This window comes from Uloborus diversus, chromosome 4 (genome assembly GCF_026930045.1).
Source record: "Uloborus diversus isolate 005 chromosome 4, Udiv.v.3.1, whole genome shotgun sequence".
Lineage (NCBI taxonomy): Eukaryota > Metazoa > Arthropoda > Arachnida > Araneae > Uloboridae > Uloborus > Uloborus diversus.
Genome location: NC_072734.1, coordinates 152,027,180 through 152,046,110, shown reverse-complemented (window position 1 = coordinate 152,046,110; position 18,931 = coordinate 152,027,180).

Genomic DNA, 18,931 nt, shown 5'->3' with positions numbered 1-18,931 from the left:
GCGTCTTATGTAATTTAAATCTGAAACGACGACCTTAAGATAAAATGAAAGTTTTTGTCTTTTATTACGTTGTAAATTTTTCATAGCTCCACATAAAGGCAATTTAAAAGGAAAAAAAAACACTTTTATGTCCAACCTGCGAAGCATTTTCCAGACATGATAGTCAATAACCGGGGAAAAGCGGTTTTTAACGTTTATAAGTCCATAAAAAGTTTGGTCTGGAATAACAATGTGATGCTAGGTTCATAAATGGAGGATTTTCTCAGATTTTGTCTTAAATTTAGTTTTCTAATCCTTAACAACAGTACTTAGAAGAGTAAAATTTTATGAATGAAGTTTTAAATGTTGTTTTCTCTGAGAACTTTGACCTATTAATCAAGATTTTTTGCTTAGATTTTCACATGAAATATATCATAAATGCTGTAAATTTGAAACATAGCTCAAAGAAATGGAGTGTGGACATCATTCTACAAATAAATGGATTCAAGCCAGCTTTTTTTTGTTTTTTTTAAACTTATGATTAAACAGTAACTTTCGATTGAAAAACGATAAATTGCAGTTCGTTTGACCACCCTTCCTTTCAGCCTACCATTTTTACACCATATGGCATGAAATCAACTAGATTTGACAGATTTCTCTAAAAATGTTGGTTGTGATGTCAAACGTTGATTAACATAGAGACCAACTGTTTTCTCGTAGTGTAACGTTGGTTTGAAGCTTTTGCTTACGGATTGCCCAAAGGTTTTCAAGTGCGAAAATAATCAGGTGATTTTTCTGACCCCGGAAAAAATGTTTCTCCGAGGCACATTGCTTAGTTTTTCAGACACCATTGAAATAAAATGTTTTTAGATATGCCCCAAATTATTGCCCGGCATCACGAATCGTAAAACAAATTATGAGGAATGGAAATAAATACAGTCACGATTGCATATAACGTATTGTATAAATAACATAACAGTTTCAATTCGCCTTCACGTTTTACTGTGCATTATTTAACTTTATGCGGTGAAATCCTGTTACAGTGAACTTCAAGGGACCACAAATTTTCTTAGTTGTAACTGATTTTTCGTTATAATGGGACTCATACAATGCGATGACAGTTAAAGTGAGATTGAAAATTATAATTCTTTGTGACGGATATTTCGTTGTATTGATATTCGTTGCAACGAGATTTTAAATGTTACACAATTACGGTCATAACTACATTTTTTAGTTGGTCCTTTGGATTTCGCTATGAACGGTACTACTGTATATTTAAGCACTTTGAACCATTTTAGTTCTAGAGGTTCAGAACTGCATTCTGATGACAGCAGGGTTTAGACAGATTTCTCAACATTTTGTTCTGGTATTTCGATTTGAATTTGTTGAACAACTGTAGAAACTGTACCTTGGTTGCTCCCATGCGTTATAGCTAGATTTTCCCCACTGCTTCAATCCAAATTAATTTTATATGTTCTGAAATTGCACCCTGATGATTTCGGTGTTCTCAAGACAGTTTTAACAGCATTCTGTTACTTTGATCCGGATTTGTTCCAGAGCTCTATAAACTGCACTGTTATGAAGTTAAAACCAATTTAGTGTTTACTATCCTTAATTTCCTTAGCCACTTGATTTTGAAGTGGGATTAAATTAAATATTACAAGAGCGATTTTGTTGCTCCATGCTTCACGTGAGAAACTTATTATGAAGAGTGATATTTTAAAAATGAGCTATTTTTACAATAATAGGAAGCTAATCGAGGACTTTTTAGACCCTTTTTCTCACAACAGTTTGGTATCATTTAACAATCAATAACTTGTATTTGATGTGAATATCACAAACTTAAACAACGGGACTATTATTGTACGGGGTTATTCCTAATTCCTCCACCGAGGTTTGAAGTGTTTCAGTAAAAAAACTGAGACGAATGCAGAAAAAAGAAAGTTTGAACTAATACAGACACTATTAAAACTTTATTTACATATTGTGTTGGTGTTCTATGTGTGAAATCCTGGCCACACGTCATGCATAAATGTGGCAGTTGAGTTCCTCTCGTACTCTACTCAACATAGTACTGTGAATTTTTCGTAATTTGACCGCTTACGGTTCAGTACTTTAGTCATCAACTTAGACAGGGGATCAACTTATAGAGGTTGATAAGTATGATATAGGAATTCTTCTGTACCAGAAAAAAGCGGTGGACTTTGACATATGTTTTATTTACAAGGATGGTAAACTTTACTGCACTAAAAAAAGATTGACAGCACGTGTTATGCAATAATGCAGTTCAACTGAATCACTTTGCAAACATGGCACAAAATGTTCTTACTTTATATACAAAAATGAGAGAAAGAACGCAAGTATAACATGTGTCGGCAATAGTGTAGATAATACAAAAAGTTCAGTAAAATGGCGCAGAAATTGAACTGCCACTTTGCCATATATTGTGTGAGTTAAATAAACTATTAGGTTTCTTTTGCTTTAGCATGTTTGCTAAAAGTACATACGTATTATACGTAGTTGATCAAATATAGAATCGAAATTTGATTTTAACGCTGCTGTTAGTAATAAATCTGAGGTGATGCTTGACAGTATGTTGGTGGGAATGTCTAAATAAATGCTTGTGTGCTCACACGCATATTGGAGGTATGGGCTGCTTCAGTATGCCATGAGTGAGTAAAAGGTGCACACGTCTATTGCACAACACATCACTATTAAATTTCTCCCAAAAGAGGGCACCAAACTTTCTGAAATTTTGATACAGCTTTACGCACAATGTGTAGAAGAAACACTTCGCACACTCAAGAAAGCTAAAAAAATTGTGCCAGGAAGAGAAGCTGTAATAAACGACCCTGATCACTGTAGACAGCATTGATGAAATTCGAGACATCATCGGTCAACGAAAATTTAAGACAAGCTATTGCTATTACTGTCCCCTTTTGGTTGAAGCACAAGCTGACAAGCTGTGTCTTGCAATAGGCAATGCCGGAAAGCGATACGTAACGTCATTCTTCTCCATGAAAAGGCAAGGCCACATACTGCCGCTTTTAAAGCAGAAGAAAATGGAGAAACTTCATCGAACACCTCTAGAAACTCCCTCCCTACAGCCTAGATTTATCGCTCTGCGACTACTATTTCTCTCATATTATTGTTTATTTTACTTAAAAAAATCCCTAATATGACAACCGTTTGATGCTGCATATGTGATGGGAATCGTGTGCAATTGACTCTACGCACGTCCCTCTATTTTTTATCACAACGCATCAAAAACTTTGCAATCTAATAGAGAAAATTTGTATAAAGAGTAGAACACTATGTAAAAAGAGGACCGCTTATGTATATCTTTTTTAGGGTTGATGCAATAGATTTAAAAAAATAATTCTGGTTTATATTTGATTTTCTCTCATACATAAGTGTAAAAGTATATATGATATGGTTATAAAATTACATATTATACAATTATAAAAAAAATATATAATATATTTATAAAAGTATATATGACACATATATAAAATATACATTTTGCAAGTATAAAGTTATATGTCATACATATATACGTTATTTATACATTACTGTACGTGGGATCAGTTTGAGCTAAGTCGTTATTTCAAGATTCAAACATAAACATTTTTAGCTAACGCAGCAAGAAATTCGACGATATGTATTTATATACTTTGATAAATAATGACTTGAAAAACAATATAATATAATTTTATTTGTGCAAAAAAAAGACACATCAGCTTCACAAGCAATGACATTTCGAAAATGAATAAGATAAAAAATAATTTTACACTCATGGATAATACTTTAAGCTTACGGGTTATAGAGACTTGAAAGAACTGGTCATTATGTGCTTAAATAGATCATTTCTCTAATCTTCCGGCATCTATTCTTCAAACAGTAATGAAAGAGTAGCGAAATGTGTATGTATACAAACAGATAAGAGAAACTATTTTCTTATCTGGAAGAAAGTGCTTTATTAAATGACTCATCAAGGCAGAGATTTGGAGAACTAAACGCATTCTCCCCCAAATCTCAGTATGGCACTATCTACATGTATGTATAAGTACTTTTTTTTTCAGCCCAGAATTCTCTCATTTGCCCAATAAATATTGTTTTCATGTTGAAATATATATTTTTTGGAATTCAAATACATTTAATTAGGGTATTCTCGATCCAGTTTCACTATAAAATATAAGAAACACTTATAACGTATTGCATAGTTTTCGAAATTAAAAAATTACAATTTCGAAATGCATTTAATAGAAATTATTTACCTGTTCAAAGTTATCCTGCTATTTAGAACAACTTTGATCCACGTCTAAAATAAGATTAAAATATAAATTACTTTATCAAAAGTAGTGTAACTTTAAACCAGAAAAATAAATTTCTAAAGCACTAAAAGTTTATATTTTTTGTCTCATAATATCACGAAAAATCTATCAATTACAATACTGCACGGACTATTATGATGTAGGAAGTGCGATTTCAACAACTCCAAAAATTACTTCCGAAGAGTATCTTTACAAACTACTGAATGAATGAGCTATGTATAATATTGCTAAATTTTTTCTAAAATAAAGAGTAAAAAACCTATTTCATTATTTTTGTAGGAGTGAACAGCGCTGGGCCTTCAAGTCCTAATTTTAAAAGTCAAATAAACTAAAAATAAGAAGTTTCATCTGGAACTAAATGAGCCTACTTTCCCTGATAGCATTATTGACTTTCTAGCATCTTAGCAGTATTCTCTAAATTAACTAAGATTGCAAATAATCTCAAAAATATCTTTCCAACATTTAAAGTTGATTTGTAAAAACAAAATACTGCCTCTCTGATCCAATTAAATAAATTTGTAAAACTTGATAAACGAACAAACAAAAAAGTAGCACTTTTTAAACAGCGCAGCTATTATATTTTGTCCGGAAAAAAATTTTAATTTGTTTTTTAAAAATAAATAAATACATGAAATAAAATAAAAGAAAAAAAGAAAAAAACCTTTCGAATTTTCAAAATTAATTTGAATTCTGAAATTTTGAATTCAAATTATATTTTTCGCAATCACGAGTTGTGACAGGACCCTACTCATTGGTTACTACCCCATTCGCTTGTTTCTAGAAACGGTTCCTGTCCTTGCTCTTGGGCGGTTACGTGTGTATAGTTGCGTATGTGTAGGTTTGTGTGTGTGTATACCTGTGTTTATTCACGCTGGCGTGTGTGTATGTGTGTTAAGTCGCGCGTGTGTGTGTAAAGGCGCGTGTGTGTGTAGGACATGAACGCCACCGACCAGGAGCAGCGGCTACCGGGAGGAGTCGCGTCTGCAGAGGACGGTGGGGTTGAAAAAGGAACCGGACATCAAGGAGGGTCAAATTAAAACAATTAGCAATCGTGATTGCTCAAAAATCATTTCAGAACCAATAAATACAAGTAACCGCTAGCAGAAATTGTCACCGTGTTTACCTATAAAAACAAGTCGTTATAATAATGTGTGTTGTTCTGTGAAAGAGACCTTTTCATATGTAATCTTGATTACAACTATTGATGCTTAGCTGTTTTTTGCATTGCAAATATTTGAGTTTTGTATTAGTTCACAATTTCGTACTAAATTCTCTTTTAAATAATATATTCGAGTTGGCATTTTGAAAAACGTGAGATTTTCTTTAAACATACAAATCTAAAGTATATCCATAAGTGCCCATAATTTAGCCACCACTGTATATACAATAAAATTATACGCTAAAATTGTCAGTGATCTCCTAACTATCAATCAAATTTGGAAGATAGAAGGATTTCCTTTCAACCCTATGTTATATCATCGCAACATAAACACCTAGACAGAGAAATCATTTAAAATTTAACAGTAAATAAAGAACCTTGGTGGGACTGGGGAAACAATAACACGAACCTTGACATTTCGTTGGAATTCGGCCAAATCTCGAGCGTAATTAAATTGAATGCAAGCAAACTGCTCTTCAGTTGGGAAGTTCACAGCGAAAGTTTTCAGATAAAATTAAAAGTGCGGAAATTTTAAACATTGTCTTAATAACATTTAATTCTTGATTTCGAAACCGAAATGTAAACACAAATGTCACTTTAAACTGGTCTTTTAGTGGAAATTAATGTTAAAAACTTTCTCTGTAGGTTTGATTGCTCATTAGAGAGTTTTTACATTTAAGTCAAGGGGATAAATAAATCTTCAACTTTAATGTCGTTGTTTTCACCCGATCTAAGGTACCTCCTAATTTGGTGTTATTATGCTTTTTTTATACATACATCCGGCATCCACGGATAATACTGGAACTAGTTGGCTGAGACAGGGGAACCCCAAGCTTTTGTGACTCGTGGCACTGTTTTTAAAATTATAATTTTCTCATTGCACTCTAGTTCATCTTTTTGTATACAAATATTGATACTGTGGATACTTCGCGTTGCCACGCGCCACTCTTTGCGTCATACTAGGGAGCCGCGGCACTTTTGGTCTAAGAGTTGATGTTGCATTCCAGAAGCAGCGATCTGAACTGTATTTTTATAGATATAGGTGTTTCTTCCAGAGGTTCTTCTTTGCTCTTTATTATCTAGTGGGATATAAAAGTACTAGCATAGTACACTGTTTATCACTAAAGTAGTACGTAAAACCAATTTTTTTTTAAATAAAGATCATTTTTGTTGTTTGCGTAAACTTTAGGCAATATTAAGCTTAAGGCACATGTTTAATAAATTAATAGTTACTAAAATATGTCTTTAAATAGTGGTCTGAACTGTATTTTTGAAGATATAGGTGTTTTCTCTACATGTTCTTCTTTGCTCTTTATTATCTAGTTGGCTATAAAAGTACTAGCATAGTACATTGTTTATCACTAAAGTAGTACGTAAAACCAATTTTTAAAAAAAAAATATATAAAGATCATTTTTGCTGTTTGCGTAAACTTTAGGCAATATTAAGCTTGAGGCTCACGTTTAATAAATTAATAGTTACTAGAAAATGTCAGTAAATAGTTGTAACACATAGTCAATGGTATTATTATTTTATAAAAAAGTAATATTACTTTGAAAACTCAATCGTACAATCTTAATAAAGAAATTATTCCCTTAAAAAAGAAACAAAAAAAATTTGATTGAAAAAGTAAACGATATTACTCCCGGTCCCTTCAATACGTTATTTTGGGAGGCGTATTAAATTCCTAGAAAACATTTCATGCCATCTTCTGTTGGTATGAAAAACGTAAATTACTTGTTTAATATCATGCAAAACCGGACGTTTTCAAGCGACTTCCTTCTATGGAATGTATCATGCGTTCCATCGCAGAAAGAAAAGGTAGAAAGAAATAACATATACTTTTGTACAGGTTCCCTAAACTACATGATGAGTAAAGTTTTTTTTTTTTCCATCTTGTTCACTTTGCAATTAAGAAAAATGATCTTCTTGTTGGAAGGAGTTCGAGCTGGTCAGGATCACTAACAATTCAATATCCTCACATACAATAAGTGTAGCCTTACAATTATTTTTGAGATAGTGAGCGATAATACGAAAAATGTGACATCAGCATGACCTTTGACTTGCTTCACGAGTACATGAATTATTTTGAAATTTTATGTGATCAAACGTGTTAACCTGTTTGTGATGCTTTGGTTATTAATAAACTTATTTTAAAATTTTCAGTTGGGTCAACCTTAACATGATAACCGTCTTCTGATCACATGGTTTAAGAACATATTTTACGCACTGGTCACCAATTGACTTAAATGCATCCTTTTAATACTATACCACACGACGAAGCAGAAAACCTCCGTCAACAATCTGGTGTACGCTTCAAAAATCAGGATGAGTATCTATGGATTCGAAACTGTTACACAAGAAAACAAAGTGAGAAAAAGACTGCTTTTTCTCACCCTGATTTCATCGAAAAGAGCCAAATGATACTAAACTAGGTTAAAACTGAAACGCTCAAGAAGTTCATCATACCTTTCTTTTCAAAAAGGCTAATCTTTTAAAACTACAATGGATCAATTAGGTACAGTAACATCGTTGTGCTTCTCTAGGCACTCTTTTTATTCCCTCCTTTAATATATAATACTGAGGAACGAAAAACTAACAAATTGATTTATTAAGTCTCGGTGTGTAAAGTTTTCTTCTCCTTAACCCCCTTGAATAAAAACTAATTGTCCTAAAGTCAAATGATGCTGGAAAACTTTCAATACTTCGAAATTTCCTTGCATAGAATCATAAATAGCTTCTGCACTACTTATCTTTACTATTTAATCCTTATCTTATTTTACTCAGAGTAAAAGATTTAAAAAAAAAACATTAGAAATGACGCGGCGCTTGCCTAAATAACAAAGTTGAAGTTTGTTCCATAATCCTCCCCCCCCCCCAACCGGGGTAAGATACAGCAGAAATTCGGGGACTTTTCAAATATGATTTAGGTGGACATAACAAAGCATTGTATGAAGCAAAATGAGTTCTATTTTTACTTCCTTTTACAAAAAAGGAAGTATTGTATTCGCGAAAAAATTTTCACTCAAAAATCGCCCTTAATTTCCATTTTGCTCACCCCCAAATGAATGTTGAGTTTTTTTTTCGATTCGACCACATGCGGAAAAGTGCCTAAGAATGTATAGACACGCGAAATATCCATTTTGACCATCACCGAGGTAATTACGACTTTTCTCGTGACGTCTGTATGTATGTGCGTATGTGTGTATGTGCGTATGTGCGTATGTATCTCGCATAACTCAAAAATGGTATGTCCTAGAAAGTTGAAATTTGGTACATAGACTCGTAGTGGGGTCTAGTTGTGCACCTCCCCTTTTGGTTGCTTTCGGATGTTCCTAAGGGGGTCTTTTGCACCTTTTTGGGGGGAAATCATTGTTAATTTCGATGTAAACTCAAGTGGCGTTATAATTTGTCGGACACTTGGCGATATATCGCCAGTCTTTTGGTCGCCAAGTTTTGTCGCCAACTTGGCGACAAATTTGGCGGAGTTTTTTTTTTTTTTGGTTTCAATTTGGCCATTGTTGGTGATATTTAGAGAATAAATATTGAATCACATTAAAATAGCGAATAATGGGGAAATGACATTAAATTGGAGTAAAAGGAAGTCATGTGATGCACACATCAGCTCGTTTCCTAAAAACACCCTTTATTGGGTCTATGTTACTAAACTATAATACTATAAATTTAGCACAAGTTTCATGAATTAAGAGTTAATAGGAAATATCAGTAAGTAGTTGTACCACACATTTCTTCTTATTATTATTATTAAGACTCAATATTACACTCTTAATAGATAAACTATTGTAAGAAAAACGGCAACAAGAACAATTGCTTGATAAAATAAATGACATTTCTACCGATTCTCTTAATGCAATAAAACATATACAAATGCTTAGAATCAAACAACTTAAAACAGTGCACTGAAATGAAATGTAACATTCATGTACCTGAAACTAGTATCAATAAAAGAAGTTTTAATATTACGTTTCTATGACTGAGAAAAAAGAATTTTTTTTTCATTTTTTCTTCTTCTTATAACTCTCATTTATATCCACAAGTTATATTTCTTTCAGCAATTTCAGTGCACATTTGAGCTTTTCATCTTTTTCGAATCATTCTGTTCTAATACTTACTGCAAAAGAATATGGAAGTCACTTTTCTAAAATGATGAGTGTTTACATTGAAGGTTTTTTCGATTTTTCGTTTTCACTTACAAATCGCTCATGCATTTCAGCTGCCATATATTTGCATTCGAAAGTTGAAAGAATATTTTTCGCTTTCCAGTTTCTGTTTCGATAACAACAAATTGATTTTCGCTAAAAATAGCTTTGTTTACAGCGGTTATTCAAAGTTAAATTTCATGAAAAGTTTTTTTTTTTAACCGTGTCTTTAATATACTCATTGTAGCAAAAAATGAATAACTATTTTACTTATGTATTTTTTTCAAATATGAAAGCAATTATTGTTCTATTTAAATTAAGAAATAGTTCTTAATCAAAATCAATTGTTATGCTCCAAAAATTTGTACTTGCAATTACTTATAAATAATTTACGAACACCTTTCATACTGCACATCGTATGAACACCATGACTGAGCAGGAAGTTACCACCCTTAGACTAGGGCTGCTGGTGTACTAAATTTACATTAGCTACCACTTTGTTAGCACTCTCAGCTTCAGTGAGATGACATCTGCTTCCAGTTCGGTTATTGTCTATTCCGGTTTGATGAGTCATTAACGAAACTGCTGTGTCTGGTTGGAGTATCCGGGCTGTTGGTATATTGCATGTAACTGTTGATTAACTTTTTTTTTTGTATGGTGGCAATGAAAAAAATATCTACATCAAAAGTAATTCATATTTGGAACTACCGATTCATTTATGCATATTATACTTAAAACTATTTTTCAAAATAGTTAATTTCAAATTTGCAGTTTTGTTGGAAATAAGGTAAAACCGCCTGATGTTCACACTGCAGTTGTTGACATTTTTAAACAATAAGTTGAAAGATAAGCGATGTAAATTTAATTATTTTATTAACGAAGTTTGGTTAACGAAGCTGGAAAGTCTGCTACATTGGTCAGCTGTACACATAGGTTGTGTTCGATGAGCGACCGGTAGCTCACCGGTCGGTTGATCACATGACAAATAATAACGTTATCTCTAATGCTTTAGCATTGACTGACGTCATTGGCTGTCTCGTGATCAATTTACAGGCGGCTACCGGTTGAACTCGTCGAACGCAAGCTAAAAGAGGAATCGGACCTAACATATTTGTACCTCAGATCCAAAAGGACGTAAGTCACATTATGACAATTTTACAGGAGAGAGGAAAAACTTTTTTCTGGCACATGTAAAGGATGGGACGCGCGTTCCTTTGCCCTGATAAAAAATTTAAAAGGTTTCATTTTTTTTTTAAGAATTACGTTCATGTGGCTTGATGCAGAAAAGGTTTAATATTCACACAATGCGCATACAATGCACTAATAAGGGGAAAATCATAATGTTCGGACTTATGTCAGTCGTGCTCTGAGGTACAGATATTTGACTTAATTTTTTTATTTATTAAACATAAATTTGAGCAAAAAAAAAAAAAAAAACTATATATATACTAATAAAAATTGTTTTAAGCTCCATGACATTATAAAATAATGAACTTTTTTCTACTCAAATGCTATCTTTACATGCAGATAAACTTAAATTATTTTATTTTGCAAAGCTAAGTGTACCCTTAAATGGCATTAAATCAATTTCTGAGAATAGCACAAAAACTACTGAACATTTTGAGATCAGGAATAGCCGAATGAAAGCTCTTCTATATTTATTTTTGATCAGAATATAGGTATGGTTTTAGATCGTGGTTATTTTTTAATGATTAGTTTCAAAATTCATAGAAAGTAAATTTTCATTTTAAAGATGGTAAGTGTTGCTTTTAAGAGTTGGATTAATTCGTACTCTGATTTGAAAACAATATGTGCAGTACCCAAATAGATAATGTATGATATAATAAAATTGATTATTGATTGATTAAAATTGATTTTAACAATTTCATTTTAAAGCAACTGCTGAATCTAATTTAACAAAATTTAGTTGACGAAGTTACAGTGCTGACTAAATTATTAGACTAAAGAGTTTTTGTTTTGTTTTTGTACACTATTTGTGCTAAAATACTATTATTTTTACTGTTAAAGTACAGTACATACTGTATACTGAGTATTACGTTATTTTAGCAGAATTTAATGTTTGCAGGTGGCAGCAGCACTGTCTGCTTTGTTTATGTTCTTTGTTTATCTACCTTCCAGGAACATAACCTCAATCAGCTTAAACAGTTCTTTAGTTATTTTTATTGGTGTGTTATATATAATAGTGAGTATAAGCAATTTTTTACCTCCTTTTTAAAAAAGTGTTAAGAAATGGTGTAAAACTTGTGAAAAGTATGCCAAAAAGACTTGAAATGCTCATCAAGAACAAGGGAATGCATACTAAATATTAAATAGCTATTTCACTGTTCGTTAATGTGTCTATAGTTATGTAATCAATAAAGAATTTGCTTTTAAAACAGTCTTAGTCTAATAATTTAGCCAACTCTGTAAATGTCGATGTCGATTACAAATCTCTGATAAACAAAGATCTCTTAATTTTTCAAGATATCCTTAAAAATTTGGAAGTTTATGTTCCTTTCAATATGAAGAAAACCGATAAACAAGATTTTAATAATGACACTTTATATTATTCCGAAAAAATGACACTTTTCATGTTTGTCTAGTGCAAAAAGTCCTCAAAGACTGAGAAGTGTTTATACTATACCATAACTATGCAAAAAAGAATTAATATTGTGCTTATAAAACGAAACCAAGTCGTCTCTAATTATTCAAAGCATAGCATTCCGAAAACTGATAACACAAACGAATGGACACGCCATTAGTTTATTTTGATATTCGAAGAAAATTTCATTTCTTCCGCTAATAATGATTAAATAAAGTACCGTCTCAGATATTTTAAACATTTTATCGATTTATTCTCTCCAAACATTTTTAAATCAAAGGACTGAAATATAATCTTATTTTTCCCTTTTTTGATCAAGTAGTTTTTATTATGAAGTTCTGTCTGAGAAACACAATTCTTCGAATTGATTTATTTTATTAGGAAATATAGAAATGCGACTATGACGTCAATGGAAAACTTTGAGACGCTAGTTTCTAGACTCTTTTTCTGTACGACGCAAAACATAAGGCAATATTTTTAAAATTAGTTTCACGTATTGTAATGTCAGCTTTCGTAAATGAGAAATAAATTTGATCAATACACAAGTCTCCTGCGTTTCTAGAATATTTTTTGTAAACGTAACCTTTTGTGATATTCTAGAAAAACACTGTCGGGTAAGACTGATTTTCACATTTCCGTCAAAGCAATACGCAGCATAAAAACCTAAAACTTGTATTCATTAAAATTAACGGTTTTGTGTTCAGGATTTTTTTTCTTTTAATGAAAAATAAGGCAAGGTCATTACTCGGGTTCCATGGAGGCAATTTTAAAACTAAATAAATAAATAAATAAACAGAATTATCAAACTGGTATATAAGGAAAAATAGTACAATTTTATACAAAGACTGATCATTCTCGCCAAATGTGGCACAAATTGTGCAACGAGTTTCTATGTGCGTTTGTTTTCATGTCAGTAGCCTTCTGGTCACATTATAAGATCCCCACCCAGCCAAAAAAAACGAAACTTTGCTTACATGTGTTTTGGTAGAAGTCCTGCACCTCAAAGCAAATCACCTCCTGCACCTCAGAATTCAAACCTTTTGATTTCCATTTGAGTTTTAAACGAAAAACTTACGCAAAAGCATTTTTTCTACTTGAAGATGTAACTGCATCGTTTTAAATTCAATTATGGCTACATTATTGCGCTGAGAAAATTATAATATTTTTTGAAAAATAATGTCCACATGGGCCACCCCTCTCCCCAAGTGGTTTTCCCCGTTTGAACCAATAATAAAACTTGCAAAACAACTTTTAAGAAAATAAGGTTTAGAGCATTTGTGTGATAAACTTGCAATTAAAAGTAAAATATGTGTAACGTTTGAAAGATTAAATTGCATTTCGATAGAAAAAGCCTATTCTTAGAAACAAATGAATAACATGTCGCTGCAGTATTACATCTGTTTATTGGATCTTTTTGAAGGATTGCGGGGAAAAATCACATGAAAAAATTTAAGTAATTATGACTTTTTGCCGAAGAAAATAAGTTTCTGATTCATGTTTTTGAAGAAAATAAATTTTGCTAATAACTATTGTTATTTTATTAAAACAAAAGTCTCTTTACGGGCTAACTTACTAAAAAAACAAAAAAACAAAAAAACAAAAAAAAAAAAAACAAATTACAAAGTGAATACAAGGCTTTTAATTGTTACAGTATACGAAATCTTTTTTTTTTTTTTTTTTTTACATTTTTTCCCGTACAGAACTAATTTTGATCCCGATGTAAAATTACTGAAAATATTTGATGTCAATCTCATTTTATTGCATAGTATTAAGAGGAAAAATCTTACTTGTGAAATACTGAGCTTCTTAATACCTTAATAACATTTTTTTAAATTCAATGATGTCCGAGTTTTGGTGAAAGGTAAAGAGGGTTATAGAATCGAGTCAGTACTATTGCTTTTAGAAATAAATGGTTTTTCAGGACACGCGGCGTCAATTCCACACTAGCCGCGTGCACAACACACTTTTCTACCTCGTAAATAACCGCTCCGGCTCGGAAAAAAACCGATTGAAAAATTCGTAGTTTACATGTAAAAAGGGGTACTCCATTGTATCAGAGAAAGCGGTTTTTACCCAGCAATCCTTATCCTATATCCAGCAAGTAGACGAACTTGTTTCGCGTAATGCATTCTGGGTAAAAACTTCGCTTTTACTCCAGAAGGAAGCAGGAGGAGAAAAATTCCACATATAGCCCGCAAATAACCGGAATGCGGTGAAAAGCAGATTTTTCCGGGGTCCGAAGTGCCCATGGAAACACGCCGATTGAGTATGTTGATCGAAGCTTTAATATCGTTCATACTTGTCCGGCAAATGGCTATTACAATCTAAAAACTGACGCGGCAAAAACATTTTATAGCTTTTTCAACTAAATAAATGTGACTCTCTTTTCCTTTGCCTGTTTTAAAATTCCGTTGGTAGATCGCAACAGATCGCTTTTTAAAAAATTCGTAGACTGCGAATGCCATATCAGAAACATGCTTTTTAGCCCCCGACACACAAAGGAACGGGGTTATAAGTTTGGCGCGCGCGTGTGTGTGTGTGTGCGTATCTGTCTGTGGTACTCTAGCGCCTAAACACATGGACCGATTTTGGAACGAAAAAATTTGTTCCAAAGGATAGCTGATCGAGAGTGTTCTTAGCTAGGTTGCGTCTTTGGATGACATTAATTAACGAAGATATCAATTAAAAACCTCTAAAACGTTTTTCGTGATTTTTGCAGTGAAATTTTATTCAAAAATTATAAAATTTAGTACCAAAATAAAGAGTAATTTTTCCAGCGTCTGATTGAATGTGTTTGGAACTTCCATATTACATAGAATTCGAATTATAACGCTTTTTAAAGCAGATTTTAAATACGGCTAGGCCTTTATTCAGCGATTAGTAGCCGAGTTCATTGTTGGCCGACAAGGAAATTAAATCAATCCTTTAAAATTTTATTAGATGCCAGTTTCTATTTGTTAACAAATAAAATAATTGTAATAGACTTTTAATAGTATAAGACTTTTAAAAGGATTTTCAATTTTCTCTCGTTATTTTACATTTGCGACTCAATCGGAGGATTTTAAAAATTTTCATTTTAGTTACTTGTTGTACGCAATTTTCGCGGAATTAAAAAAGCGCGACTTGTTGACTGATTTAAATTTCTGCTGGACAGATACGTCAAATTTATTTTTTTTCAAGCCGTGACTTACAGCTCAATCGAACGGTTGCTCGCTTGCTCAAATCATCGCAGAAGATGGTTTTCATCTTCGTGATGTCAGTCCAGACACCTAATTACCACAGGCAACAATGTGACGGGAATATTTTATGTGCAAATTTTATTAAAATACATAAAAGACATTATTTTAAAATTTGATGATACGAGCAGGTTGACAAAGTGTAACTCTTTATTCTAATGTCATATAACGGAATGATGTATAAATACCGAAATAAAAAACTGCCATTCACAGTAGTTTAATAATATTCTTTGTAATAAATATTTTTGGACTGTTTTGCTGAAAATCACAGGAGACATTTTTTATTTTTTTAACCCTGTTTATTTTGCAGTGCTTTCAAAATGTAAAAAATGTAATATGAAGTCCGAGCCAAGAAAAAACATTTAACAATTACTCATTTTAAATATGATGCAAAGAATACAAGTGGAAAAGCGTAAGATATAAAAAAATATATTTATAACATTGAAACGTAACATCATGACGTTAGGGAATAATTTAAGGTTAAGTTTTAGCCGTTAGGGCTGAAATGCGCTTTCAAAACACTTGGCAGATTGACAAGAATATGAGAATCAACTGGTTTGGAAATCTCATCATGATAGCTATTTATTTCCTCCATCTGACGCTTCAAGAAATGCAGTCCTATTATTTATGTTCTGTTAGGTACTTATCCGAGTAAAACAACGCAATGAGAGGTGAAAAGTGATCTTTGGAGAGAGATGCTGTAAGAAAAGTTCCGTCCAGAATTAAACGAGCCTATTATCTCACTAACCAACTTTCATTTTCTAATAAGAGCTCTTCTATTAAGACTCTTCCATAGCTAAATAAAAATGCAAACTTTTCAAACGCGCCATTTTCACAAATGAGAATATTTTTCTGATAGCGCAATATATTTTTGATGAAGAAAATACGGATATTTCATAATACAAAGATGATATTAATCATTTTTTAAATTGTTTTAATAATCATATTTATGACTCGACAAGAAGACACTAACAAATGAGAATGGATGGAATGTTTTAGAAATCACTAGACTTGGCGATGGATTTTAATGCATTTCTAATAAAATCAAGTTCACTTTCCACTAACTTAAAAATTTCAAATTGAATAGAATTTTTTGATGATTTAACTCGTTTAAATTAAGACTCGTTTAAGTTGCCAGAGTTCTAAATTAGAGTATTAAAGTGGTTCTTCCACACGGAGATATAAAAGTATTTTCAGCATCATCATTTAAGTACATGTAAAAAAAAAAATAAAAAATTATACACGAGTTCAAAACTACTAGTTAGAAAAAGAAACTTAAATTAACCTAAATTTTATTGCCTATTAGACAGTTCCAGTAGTTGAATTCTCTGACTTTTATCACTGAATCGTTTTACTAAAGGTTTTTTTTTTCTTTCCAAATAAAACTTTTAATTTAGGAGATTTAAAAAAAAAATGTCAGTAAGATGAACCTTTGCTTTGCAGTAATTAATCAAATAATTTCTTTAAAAGAAAATAAAGTTTGAGATGTCTCGCAAATGTGTGCCTAAGTTCTTTCTACCGTGAAACAAGGAGCTCAAGTGACGCATAAAACTAGTTAATGTTATTCTGTCTTTAAAAGCGTTCGTTGTCGCTGGAACGCTATTGAATATTTGGAAAAGCTTGTTAATTTCTGTTCTACTGTCGTCTTAAATTTTAAAACTAAATTATTCATTCAAATTGAAAATATTAAAAAAATATATTATAATGAGAAACGTTTCGAGCCTTTGATTTAAGGATATAAACCAATAATTAATAATAAACTGTGACGAAAAGAAACATGGTGGTTGAAAAATATGAGGAATAAGCAACGCCAAATTCTAAAAAAGAAAAAAAATACATATTTTATCACTTAATGACTCTTTAAGACAATTAATAGCTTGAAAAAACATAGATATATGTGTGTGTGCGTGTGCGCGTGTGTGTCCAACCATTTTAAGTTTGCTTTATCTTTGTATTTTAGTTTTACTGGCTCAAAATACATTTGCATTTTTACGATTGTTTTTGTATAAGTTAATCCCTCTGATACATTAAAAATCCTATTTTTAAAAGTAAATTCGAAAAAAAAGGACACTAATTAAGCTCTATAAAAATAGATATACGTATTTTTAAAAATATTTATGTATCTCATTTTTTTTATAGAAGAAATAAAACTTTAACTTTTTGATTTTCAATGATGAAACTAAAAATAATTAACAATTCAATGTTTTTTTTTCTTTATTTACAATGTATCCTTCCTTAATTCTGGAAATGTCTATAGTTTTTTTTTCACAGCAATGGATTTTCATTGCATTTTAATAAATGCAATACAATGCAACATAATCTTGATTTATCTTGCACAAATTAAACTAGATTATAATCATATGAGAATTTCGAATTCTCATTCTTAATTAACCCCAATGGGAATCGCAAATGGAACTTTGATTAATTACAGATGCATTCCTTGATTTCATACAGAGAAAATGATAATCAACATTTAATTAATGGTGATCTCCAGAAGTGTTTTTGAATGAATTTTTTGTTGTAAGATAAATCTTACAAGTACACACTTCAATTTCATACAAATTATATACATATACTTTTTTTGTAACATGATAGTATGTGCGATATGTGTTAATATGATGCAGTTTTTTAAGCTGCATATAAAATGACCATTATCATGCAATTTAACTAACTCGTTTTAAGAAAAAATATTTTCATTATTTAAAGTATTATTTAATTAGCGCCCCTAGACTTATGAATGTGTGTAAGTAAAAAAGCATAACCTATACGAACCAAAATAAGATATTGACATAACCTTTGCTAACAATTAGAAAAATATGTTAAAGCCCAACGTCATGTAAAAAGTCACTTTTACAAGGAAAACATTATTACTTGGTTACCTTGTGTTGACGTACATTTTCTAGAAAAGGTGTTTCTTTACGATGGGCGCCGATATGCAAAATTCTAAGGTGGGGCTCAGATGCTTTCCCCATGATATAGCAGGATATATTTGCCCTGGAAACCGATTCCAGTACAGATAAGAGTTGTTAAAATTTGAAATTTTCAAAAACATTTTTGCAAAAAAAAGGGGGGAATAAAAACGAAAGGAAATTCTGATCACTAAGGAGTGTTTGAACCCCCACTTTCCCCCCCCCCCCCTCCGAATGGGAGCCTATGTTCTTTACTTGTAACGGAGTTTTTAAAGGTGATTCTTTGTAAAGAAATTAAAATATGCAAAGTTTTTAATACGTTATAAATAAAAAATTGTTCAGTGCTCTTGAAAGTCAAGAAGATAGCTTGAAGTCAAAAGGTTAGAAGAAAAAGGTTAGAAATATCGTGCAATCTACACTTTTTCATGAAATAACTCATTGTGGAACGAAGTGTTTAGTGGGCATTCTTGAATTTAGGGAATTTAGCAAAAAGTATATTTCTTTTACTGCGGAGAGTAACCGAAGACTACCTAGAAAATTCAAAGATCAAATTT